Source organism: Euwallacea similis, chromosome 7 (genome assembly GCF_039881205.1).
Source record: "Euwallacea similis isolate ESF13 chromosome 7, ESF131.1, whole genome shotgun sequence".
In the NCBI taxonomy this organism is placed as follows: domain Eukaryota; kingdom Metazoa; phylum Arthropoda; class Insecta; order Coleoptera; family Curculionidae; genus Euwallacea; species Euwallacea similis.
In genome coordinates, this window is record NC_089615.1 from 937,348 (window position 1) to 949,457 (window position 12,110).

Sequence of the window (12,110 nt, forward strand, 5' to 3'; positions counted from 1 at the left end):
GACGAATTAGAAAGAAGAATTCGAAAATATCAAATTACTAACAAAAATTCCTTAAACGACACTTCACAGGGAAAATGGAATAGTATCACCCCTGAAATTACCATGAATATAATCAGTTCTATGTCCAGAGGGCTAGAAATTGTTGTGGCTCTACAAGATGGACCAACTAAGTATTAATTTCGTAAAAAACAATAAGATTAAAACTAATTCAAATGAAAACATTTTCACTGTACCTACACTTTTGGGATATGCCGATTTAGAATTTAACTGTTAAAAATAAATAATTTAGACTCTAGAGCAAATTTACCTTCAACAAATATTTTTTTATCATTATAAGACTGTTCTGAAATAAAAATTCTAGTTTAAACTTTTTTCCTCATAATACCAAAAAATCCTAATTTTCTAAGGTGTACGTAGACTTGGGACTGACTGTATATTTACATATATGTATATGTCGGAATAGCGTTTGATGCGTTTTCCATTTTATAGGAAAGGTATCTCTTTAAAAGTCAAAGAATGAAAAGACAGACTAGCGAATTCACTACCCCACGACCGCTCTTCTGCTCGTCAATCTATTAACTGCCAGTTCTTTGTCCCTGTTGTCTTAACTTTCCCAGTTCTGGTGAGTCCTTCAGAACCGTGGGAAAAGTACCTGCTAGTCCCTATTACAAAGGAACCAATAGTTTAGTGTCACCCAAATAATTAGCACACATGGCCACTTAAGAGCGTCGTGGTATTAGTGACCTCGCTCGACAATGCTTCTTCTTAAGAAAGCTGTCAGCCTGCCCTACATCTTATTGTCTCTTCTAATATTACACTTACAGAACTAAAAAAAACTAATAAATCTCCGACATATATAACATTTTAACATGTCATGTTTTTCAAAATTTTCATACATTCTAACTAAATACTAAATATCAAATTCAAAGAGTCAACATATCAAGAGAAAACTCAAAATAAACTTTAGTAAAATAGTACTGATTATAAAACCAAAAATTGAATAGCTGCTTTATTGTTTTGACAGCAATTTTCATAAACAACTTATGTCGAAAAAATTAATACGTTATATTTCCGTCATTTTCGATAATAAATAATCAATTTATATATGTATATCGTTGAAACTATCTATTTTCTCAAGCTGTGGTCACGTGTGATTTACGTAGATTTGAAAAAATGCAGTTGTAGCAATTTATAGGAAAACGGTGAAAAGTACAAAAATTTGTGTACTCCATTAGATTCCTTTCAAAAAAGTACTGCAATAATGTTTTTAGGCAATTCCAATATTTTAATAAATAAGAAAGTTATTGACAATTTTCAAAATGGCAAAAATCGAAAAACCTTTTATATCTTAGTGGACTGTGGCAAATTCGGGAAACGCTTTTTGACATCAAACATTTCTCAAAAATCTAACCCGTGACACCTAAATCAATTTTCTTCTATCTAGTCAGAAAATAGGTTTTTCTCGTCAAAACATTCCAAATTGAAATACCCTGTACATTAAAAGCATGTGCAGCTTAGAGCTTCCTTTGCAGATTATATTATATTAATTAATTAAATAGGAGAGATAATAGGTAGGTAAGTCCTATTTCGTGCACTGCATCTACAAGTAAAAGAGTTCTTCCAGCATCTTATTCTTTATTAAAGTAATTAATTAGGTTTAAAATGAGCTTCTGCTACTTTTGAGAAACCTGGTTTCCATGTTAAATAAGATTTTAAGGTAATGACAAATTGACATGGAGTGGAGGTCACAGAATTTTCTTTTGGTCTTATTGAATTCCAGGCACATTACCGACCCGCGAGATACGTTTATGGCAGTATTTTTCCGCTTCATTCAGTAAAATGTATACAGTAGTGAGGATGAGAAAATTATGACGTATTGCCACTAGCTCGATGCACAGCCTTCAATTCGAGAATATTAAAAGGTCTCTCAAGACCTTAACAATTTCGCCACCAGATTGAAAGGATCGTTTGGATACACTTGAAGCAGTATATTATACTATTTGTATTTAACATAATGTGTACGTAGATTAGTGTATCATACTATTTTAAATACACATAGTATAATATACTATTTTAACTAAAGATACTCACTTCCTAAAAAAAAAACACGAGCAAATTTTAGCAACTTCCTTTACGCCTTTGATTGATGATGTGCAATATATCGTTGCGAAATATCCTGGACGATTGAAAAATCGTCCTCTAAAAATACCTCGCAACAAAATATGTGCATTCGAAATTAATTTTGCTTAATAATGACATGACCGAAATATCAGAAATAAACTTTCATGACGTCATTGGTACAGCCATGATCAAATAAGCTCAACTGGACCGTCATGCTCGGATTGTTCGCTTTTAGACGGTCATTAGATGAGCATTCGAGGATCATTGCCAAAAGATTTTACGTTGAATTTTTGTTGTTTTCATGTGAATTTTATTGCTCCGTATTAGTCACCCGGTTTGTTTTGGCTGTCAATGTATATTAAAAATAATGTGGGGAAACACTGTTCACCACGGTGCCAGGCAATTGCTGGCTATTTATGTAACTATTCCTGACAAATGTTTTGCCAATTAATGGATTAAAAATCGCATTTTTTGATTTAAAATAGGTCTCGAAAAATGCTTTTCCAGGTGTATTTTTGTAGCCGCAATAGTTAAATTTACCATGTGAGAAGTCGTCATATTTGGCACGTAAATAATATGAGGCATATGTCGTTTATCAGCTGGCGTCATTGCATATTTTTGCGTATATTTTTACTCTAGGATGATCGCTTTATTATCACAAGGCAAAGGGGAGATAAAATTAGAGACCTGAAAAAAACAGCCGCATTCTCATTTGTGTTTCTCGTTACGTCTGCCAAAATAATCCTCCGGGAATTGATATTGATGGCAGGCCGAAGGGCAATTTTAATTAAATTGAAGAGTGGAATTAACGGCTACTTTTTCCTCAGATGGAGATAAACAATCTCAAAATTACTTAAACAAACATTAAGCGAAATTGAGAGTCTATTTTCCGCAAAAGTTCGCCGCCCACACGAGACCAATAACAATATCATTATTCGGACCCTCAGTTTGTTGTAATATAAATAAACTTTGGCAAGGAACATGTTTTGCCTCCACGAAATCCGGATTTATGTAGAGTCGCTCGTAAAAATTTGATGGAAATTTTTGGGCGACGCTGATAATAACACTTGATGATTAATTCCTTGTTTACTGTTTTCAATGTTTTAAATGTAAGACCACGATCATTATTTAAACGATAATCACACATTGTTTGCAAAAGACATAGAAAATATTCCTGGATCTGTCAAAAGTGACCTGTTAGCAAAATATTCCACCTATTTTTCCATTTCCAACAGAATAACAACGCTTCGTCACTCAGGGCGGGTGACGAAGTATCATCGACTTCTACCTTTGAGCAAATTCCCTTTATCCATTGTTGTTCTATTATTGTTAAGTCTGTGTCATGGGGGGGTTAAGTCGACGTGGCAACTGCGCCATCCTCCGTATATCGTCTTTTGTCATGTTTGTTGTTAAACAAACAGACACCCCCTCTGGTGGACTTGTGTAGTACCACTAGTCTTGTAAAATGGCGAGTCGCTTGGTCTGTCTTGTTATTGCTCGCTTTTGTCGATATTATTTATCACGTAAATCGTTAGTTTTTCCCAATAAAACTTAGCTACGGTTTTAGAAGGTTGTTTTGCACGAAACAATGCCTATGAGACTACAAACTCATGCTGGTTCGAACGTGATTATCCAATCCATAATTGTCTTGACAGCCATTTTGCATATTCTAGAATTCCGTTGGCGTTTGCGAAATACGTCACCTTTTGTATTTGGAGCAAAAATCCCACTATTTTGGTCACACGAGGCCGTATAAGCTTCTAATCACGTCAATATGGAAGTCTATATCACCTACATCTTTGGTACCTTTTCCAGGATCACCAATAATACATGGCTGCTATTTTTAACACTTCAGTATAAAGAGAGGAGCGTGGGAAATTTAGAATCTACTGGGGAAGAAGAGACTTCAATAAGAGGAAGAAGAACGTATTGATAGCACATCTTCTATCGAGTTATTTTCTTGCACTTTTATGAGGGACCTGACCTATACACCTGACTCATGTGCCGCAGTATTGCAACCAAGATCAGCCTGAGGTAAAATCTCTTTGATTAAGCTGTTTTGCCCCAGTCGTCAATGATATTTATTTCTTTGTATTTTTTAAATCCCAAGTTGCATTGTTTGGAAAAAGAAAAATAATTTCAGTTTTAAAAGTGGCTTTTTAAGTGTGAATATATTTCCAGAGCCTAGAGGAATACTCTCAGGACAATTCACGATCTTGGATGAAGAATGGCACTAGAGCTTAAAGTTGGTTTGAAAATTCCTGCGCGTAATTCCCTTGATAAATCTTGTTTCGCCCTATAATTCCTTCCACCACCCTCTTAATTTGAATTTTCATTTTATTGAACAACCTTTGAAATTTTGCACAATATGTGCGAGTTACTTACCTTTTGGTTATTAAGAATCCCTTCAGACTTCGTGGTAAAATCTGAAAGACAAAATTAATTAAACTCGATGAAGGTATACAAAATACGAATAAATAAATTCAAATAAAATTCTGGATGCAAAAACTATATTCATTATGAACCTGCTGATGTCAACTTATAACCATCGTCCAAAATTCTCCGTTTTTATCGTATAAATCGAATTTCACCCCCATTCCTCACTATCAAAGTAAACGTTCCTCCCTTTTTTTGGGTAATCGAAACCACTGCAAAAATATTTTTGAAAGGACCTCTCACCGTGAGGAGAATGACGGCCCTCAAAAAGCCGAAATCGGACCTTATGAATAGAGTCAAGTGCTGCCTGAAACGGGGTCGTGGTATCTTGAGGGTGGAAAATCGATATTATGACGCTTTTGCCAACGCCCGCAATGTGAAAATAACTGTAACTGTTGGAATTTTATTGGATTAAATAGAGGCAAGCTGTCGATCCAGGGACAATTTAATAACAGCTATTTGGGAATTTGTTAAACATAGAACCAGGAAGTAGTTTGCTGTTGCCATTGCGTTTGACTGTGGAATTATTTTGGAGCGCATTGGATGCAATCAGTCATTTTACAAATTTACAACTCGTAGGAATTTGCTTGCTATGCATGCATGTAAACGTGTTCGTATATTTGATTTACACACGCTCATTTTGTTTGCCAGACCACTTGGCTTGTAGACATTAGTACCATCAGTTAAACGTCTTTTTCGTGTCTTTTCACTGATGATTCTCATGGTGACAGGAAAAAGAGCTTTTCAGTCATTTCCAACTAAACGGTGCATCTGACTAACCCACCATGTTTTTCTCTTTTCGGAAGCGTCGTTTGTGGCCTCGTTAATATTTCAGGCAAATGAGGTTTTAATGGAGGTCATTATTTCAAATTCGACGATAATGGTATTTTTTTGTCGCAGCTGAATGGATAAGGGATAATTTTAATTCGGAACCTTTTGAACTATTTCTAGGCGAGAAATTTAACAGTAGTGGGTTTACGAAAAATTGAAGTAGATCTAGGAGGTATACACAAAAGATAATTTATGAGTTCATTAAGGACAAAGTCTATAATTCCACTGATATAACTGTAATTTAAAAATATCCCTTCTCTTCCTCGGGAGCTATTTTATAAATTTATGTTTTAATGACACCTTACTCAATCATTTGGATGATTTGAACTCGATATTTACTATTCCTTTATTGAATTTAATGATCAACAAACATTCAGCAAAAATTATCAAGATATTTGCAGGCAACAATGATTTTGAGATTTCAATATACAGGGTATCCGGAAATAATGTTGAAATATTTTGGGAGACGATTCTAAAGATTAAAATAACAAAAAAAGTTCTTATAAACATACCCCAAAAAATTACGTCTTGAAAGGGCTGGAGCCCTTTAAAGAGGGAAGTTTTTTTTTTCGTAATGTTTTCGAAACAGTTTGCCCTAAAATTATAAAATTCGATATACTGTAAGTAGTTGGAATAGGAAAACTCCTTTTGCGCTAATAATAGCAGATTTGAGTCAGGGGCGTCACATACAGGGGGACTCGTACGTAAATGTTGTCCTAACTTTTTTGTTTGTAACATTTCTTAATTTTTGAAATCAAATTACTCAATCGCAAATATTTTTACGTAAAAAAGGTCCTCTTATTTTATCTCGTTAGGATAACCCATTTTCCAGAAAAATAAGTTTTTATAAACTGATGCACGATTACATGGACATTGAAATCTGTGCAAAAAAGAGTTAGAGGATGCATTAAGATCGACGAAAGGCATTTTAATATTTGTTATGAATAAATGAGAAATCCTTAATAATATTAGCCTTGTTATTGCTGGCTAATGAAATAATATTTGTATTAGAAGGATACCTATTATGTTTATTAAGATGCATTTCGATGTCTATGTAATTATGCATCGGTTCATAAAAACCTATTTTTCTGGAAAACGATCTATCCTAACGAGATGAAATAAGAGCATCTTTTTTATTTAAAAATATTTGCGATTCAGTAATTGGATTTTAAAATTTAAGAAATGTGACGAACAAAAAAGTTAAGGCAACATTTACGTAAATCTGTAATTATTAACAGAAAAAAAAATTTCATTCCAATTGCGAAAAAACCATCTTCAGAGTTCCCCTTTTAAGGAGTTTTAGCCCCTTTAAGAAGTAATATTTGGAGTATGTTTACAATGTTAGTCTCTAGAATCACCTTCCAAAATATTTCAACGTTATTTCTGGACACCCTGTATCTTTGTGGAATTCTACAAAACGCCTAATTTGACCCCAACGTCATTCTTATAGGATGGTACAAGTGTTGGATTGTTATGGGTACAGTAACCGATTAGCAACAATAGGTTTGACTCTAACATATGTTTTAGTCACGACAGAACCAACTCACTAATTTGACTTTAACAGAAACATTGTTGAACAGGGAAAAGATTCTCAGAAATTTCATTAAAATAATGACCATTGTTCTGCTGTGAATGAGAGAACGTTCCAATTATAGTGTCACATTTATCTTTTGCCACCAATATGCGAGTGTACTAAACACTAAAAAGGTTTAGTAAACAAACCATTAGAGGTCAGTAATAACATGACTCGTTTTAATTAACACCCCGGAGTGATTAAATTAGCTAAATGAGTAAAATGTATCATCGGGGATTTGAGGCAGTGACGTAAAAACATATCAAATAATAGAGCATTCTATGATGGTTTTTGAGCTTCTTATAGGAATTATAATCAAATAAATGCACATACAATGCTGTCATCATCCTCACTGTTGTTTTGTTATGGTTGCCACGGAAATTAATGTCAAGTGAAACGTCACCGTTGATGTTATCATTCAAGACGCGTTCCGGCTTTAATTTATTCTTAATACAGATAAGTTTATTGTAATTCTATAAAATCCGGTTAAATCTAGTGGTGGAAAAAAGTGTATAATACCGCTATTGTCAAATATTTATAACTTCTCTTACATCCCTGAGGGCTTTGGGATTTAAACTTGGCGTTCAGCTTCGTAATAATATATTTCACGACCTTGGGGTATAATATGCTATTATTTTATTTATAAAAAAATCAATTTTTATAATTTTTCCATTAATGCGACCCTCAAGGATAGGAAGAACAGAGTATCTTTGCTCATATTGCTATAATTGAATACTTAAAATGTTACGTTCATTACACTATTACTGACCTTTGAAGTTTAGAAAAACCTTGCATGCGTTATCTTTTTAGACTAAAACTCTTAATACTTTAATGGCAAAATTGTAAATCTCCTGATAATTTTACGAGGAGCAACATATTTTAGATAAAAACATTCAAAACGAAATTATCTAAACCATTCACTTTCTAGGCGTCGTAGCAATTAATTTTTTGGCAGATTTATCGATACCTTTGTTACTGGAAGACGAAGCTATCAGTGTGCTGTTAACTTTAACATTAAGCTAGCAACAAATTAATAATATGGCTCTGAAGGAATAAGGCTCTTTGGCTGACATTCAAAATAGAAGCAAATACTGATTCAAATCAAGATATTTAAATGTGAAAAATTATGCATTATGCATGACGAAGAATCGATTTTACTCACATAACAATCTGTTAGTCAAATGTAACAAATGTGACATGCTATAATCGAGCATAAAATCATGTTCTTCATGGATAGTAATTCCATTTCATCACTCTAATCTATTTATTATTTAACACTGCTTACTTTCAATTACATATTTCCTTTGTTCGGCTTTCTATGGTGTGGACATCGATTTCTGTTTTTACATAAGGGCTCGTTTTTTAATTATTTTTGTCTTCTTATTTTATCTACCAGTAGTGATCAATAATAGTCCTGCTAATAACATTAAAGTTCTTTTTATAATTTATTTTTGGATGGTGGCGTTGTGGTGCTATTTTAATACATGGACACCCTAACGACCCAGTTTCGTGTATGTGTGTATGGTATTGTTTATATTGCTCTTTGTTGCTATTGATATTTATACGTTACGAATCTACGGTCAAGGTTAATTTATTCATTAATTGGCTTAGCATGGCGTTATGTAAATTAGTTTTGTTTTCCTTTGAGGTTTGCTTGGCAACCTACGGAAATTTCCGTATTTCTTTAGGAACAAATTAATTTTTTTCTTCAAAATGATCAAAGAACAACACTAATTAATTCTCATTTACGTACGTAACTTTTTCAAGAACGCTGGCATCATATGTTATTACATTGTTTGGTTTCGCAACGAACCACGTTCCATTTATTTGATAGAGCCTTGTGTGTTGTTATGACCTTTTTGCGTGATTTCTTATTTTATCGTTCCATGTTCCAAGTGACCTATAAAAGCACTAATTGCATGTTTTTCGCTCAAATACTAACGCACACTGCACACCAACAAAAAGTGATTTTCTTGGATGCAGGCAAGGATCGAAATCAACTGATATTGTGTGTCTGATATTAATGTCCTAATAAGTTCCAAAAAGCTCGTATAATAAGTTTCCATTACAGCTCAGTTGACGGTGTCAGCGATAGCGTCGGTACGATAATAATAAAAAATGTTGACCTTTTAAAAAGCTTTCATGCCTTCGTGTAAGGTATTAAAATTGATAAATTTGGCTTTTCTGGGATATGTTTGAAGACAGTAGGAATTCGTAAAATCATAATACTAGGTATTAACCACCACTGAAAAACGCAGCTTCATTTCTCATGGTCCCATCTATACCTATCTCTGATGATTACCGAGATCTTCATGTTGCAAGTCGAATTTAATACCTGTACCGTGTACATCATTCGAATTTATGTTCTGTGTAGATTCTGAAGACGGTGACAAATCTATTACGATACATCGATTTTTGCGTCGGTGAGTGTATTAATCGGTCAGATGCTCTGGACAACAATAGTCAGAAAAAGAGAGGACAACAGCTGTTTATAAAAAGTACCTGCTGTTGCGAATGTACGATTAAAATGGCACCCAAAGGATGTCTAGTAACCTGGTGTTAATAATGTTACTAATAATGTACAGCGTGCGTTCATGGATGTTGATTCTGTGCTTGGAACTTGCGCTTATAGTCCTATAAAAGCAGGTGCATTTCAATGTTACTTATTTTTACTTAAATTTCGAACATAGCTAAAAAGCTACTTTCCGTAAATTAGAATTCATAAGGACCATAACTGAGAATAGCGCAATCCTCTCGCTATGTTATCTGAAGTTACCTCCTGGAAAACTAATCTTCGGAAAGAGGAAAACCATCAAGAAACTAAAATGCTGTTGTTGACACACGAGCATTAGCAAACTAGGTAAACGTATATCTAAACAGACCTATAAAACACACGAGTCCTAATTCTTGGACTGTGTGTATTTTACGAGAAAATTTCCCCTCCGTCGAGTTATCCGGGATTCAATGGAGCAAAAAACGTCGCTTTTCTATTTTATTTGTTTCGTTGGGTTGAAATAGTTTCGACTTAATGTAACGAGAATTTATGGAAACTAGGAAGACCTACCTCTATAGCAGAATTCTTGGTCGATGATGATAAGAATCAATTAATTAGGCACGTAGAACACATGCATCACTTGTCATTAACTATTTGCATTTTGCAGTGCGGTTTTACCATTTAATGGGTTTGTTCTGAACCAATGTCACGACATTGGCTAGAGCGCAGCTTTTTAATCCAATTGACATAAATTCGATGAATCGACCGCAGGGATACCTACCTACTTAATATCTTTCAAGTTCTCTAGGTCAACGCAACGTTCCTATTTCCATGCAACTTAAAACGGGATTTTTTAAAACGTGACTTTATCAGCGAAACTTAAAACGTTCAACCTGCTGGTTTTGGCAGGAAACGAGTAAAAGTTAATAAATCGTAAAACTAAAATAGTTCGGATTTTTTTATCGTGGATCATAAAATTACGAAAATAGTCCGACCTTCGCATGCCGAAAATTATCGACCTTAAAATCGCTCCTATTTTCAATGCAATTATATAAACCTTATAGTAAATCAGTCCCCATCACAAACCTCATCCAATTAGCCATTAAATTGCAACCTAATCTCGTTCAATAAAATATCAATTTTTTTGTAAAAACCCAATTATAAATATTAAAACTTTTCTCGAGACATTTTAGCTCAGAAGATTTACGAACCGAAGTTTCCGAGGACATAAAAAGCACTTAAAGATATTAAGTTCTTGCTCGTCAAACTTAAAATTAAATTGGCCTACGTAATGAACGGAGCTGAAATTAAAAGGCTCAATGTTCGTAGAGAAACGATGAAAATGGCCATAGTTTGGCCGTGTAAGCTGCAACTTTTAAGCCCTGGCACGGTGTTGATTTTGCACGTTACTTTTATTGTGAAATTCTCCTCTCTGTAATCTGCAATGTTTGACATTAGCCGTGATAATTTCAAGAAATTATTTGAGTTTCAAACGGAGTTGATTTCATTACGCACTAGTGCACACAACTTTACCCACAAAAATAACACTTCCCTTCATATTTTTCATAACTGTTTGAAAGTTACATTAATAAAATAAGGCACAAAGGAGTTTAATGCAAGATAAGAATGTATAGCATGGGGATCTCGTAAACGGTAACAGATAGAGACTTGATTAAATGAGGGAAAATGTGCGCATTCACGCTGCAAACAGATTTAGTAGCTTTAGTGCTACTCTATTTTTTGCCATAACTTAGGAAATAAATCAAAAACAATTACAGCTTTATGTCCACCTACACGGTATATCCCTGGTATAGGCTTCATATTTGGGACTCCATAAGTGATCCTACAAGGTCGATTATTTAGTGACCAAGATGAGATTTTATGAAATATGGAGGAAATCACGAAATTTTTTTGTAAATTCTATACAGCGCCTCTAAACATAATGCCATAAATTCAACCACATATTCTAGATCCCAAAATATCACGAAAATTTCATATAAACATATGTCGAAAGGTGGTTTATTTTTGATATACAGGATATGAAAGGTTGGTTCCTGAGGATGGTTTTTTATTAATATTTTCGAAAAGTTTAGAGATAAATGAATGCAATTTTGTACTTTATTATAACTTTTTGTGCTCTTTCTGAGGCTCTATAAAGAAATTGCTACATTTTTCCAGAGGCGGGTAATACAGAGGGGTAGAATTTAAAAATCATCTAAACGTTTTGTACCTAACTTTATTGACTATTTTATAGGAAAAATATTAATCTTGAAGATTTTTACATAAAAAAGGTACTCTTGTTGAAAATCGAAATCTTTAATAGGTTTTGAGAAAATTGAGATTTAACAAATCTATGGATACTATGTTTTATTAAATAAATATCAGATTAAATCCTGGTTGACCTTGAATTGAGACAAATTTTTTGTTTATATTTCCATATATGACAGCATTTATTAATAAAGTCTGGTGATTAAAATGATGATGAATGAAAATAAAATACAAAGGGGTTTTAAATCTGATGCTTATTTAATAAAACATAGTATCCACCGGTTTGTTAAATCGCAGTTTTCTTGAAAACTATTGCAGATTTCGATTTTCAACAAAAGTATCTTTTTTATGTAAAAATCTTTAAGATTAATATTGTTCCTATAAAAT

At 33.6% G+C, this 12,110-nt stretch overlaps 1 protein-coding gene across 1 annotated transcript in view; it reads right to left on the bottom strand.

Moving 5' to 3' along the window:
• Positions 1 to 12,110, bottom strand: part of LOC136410032 (protein Tob1-like) — a 47,883-nt gene that overhangs the window by 27,496 nt on the left and 8,277 nt on the right. The window contains exon 2 of the mRNA XM_066391937.1: positions 4,507 to 4,547. The gene's annotated coding sequence lies outside the window, so the exon portion shown is untranslated. The remainder of the gene's footprint in view (positions 1 to 4,506; positions 4,548 to 12,110) is intronic.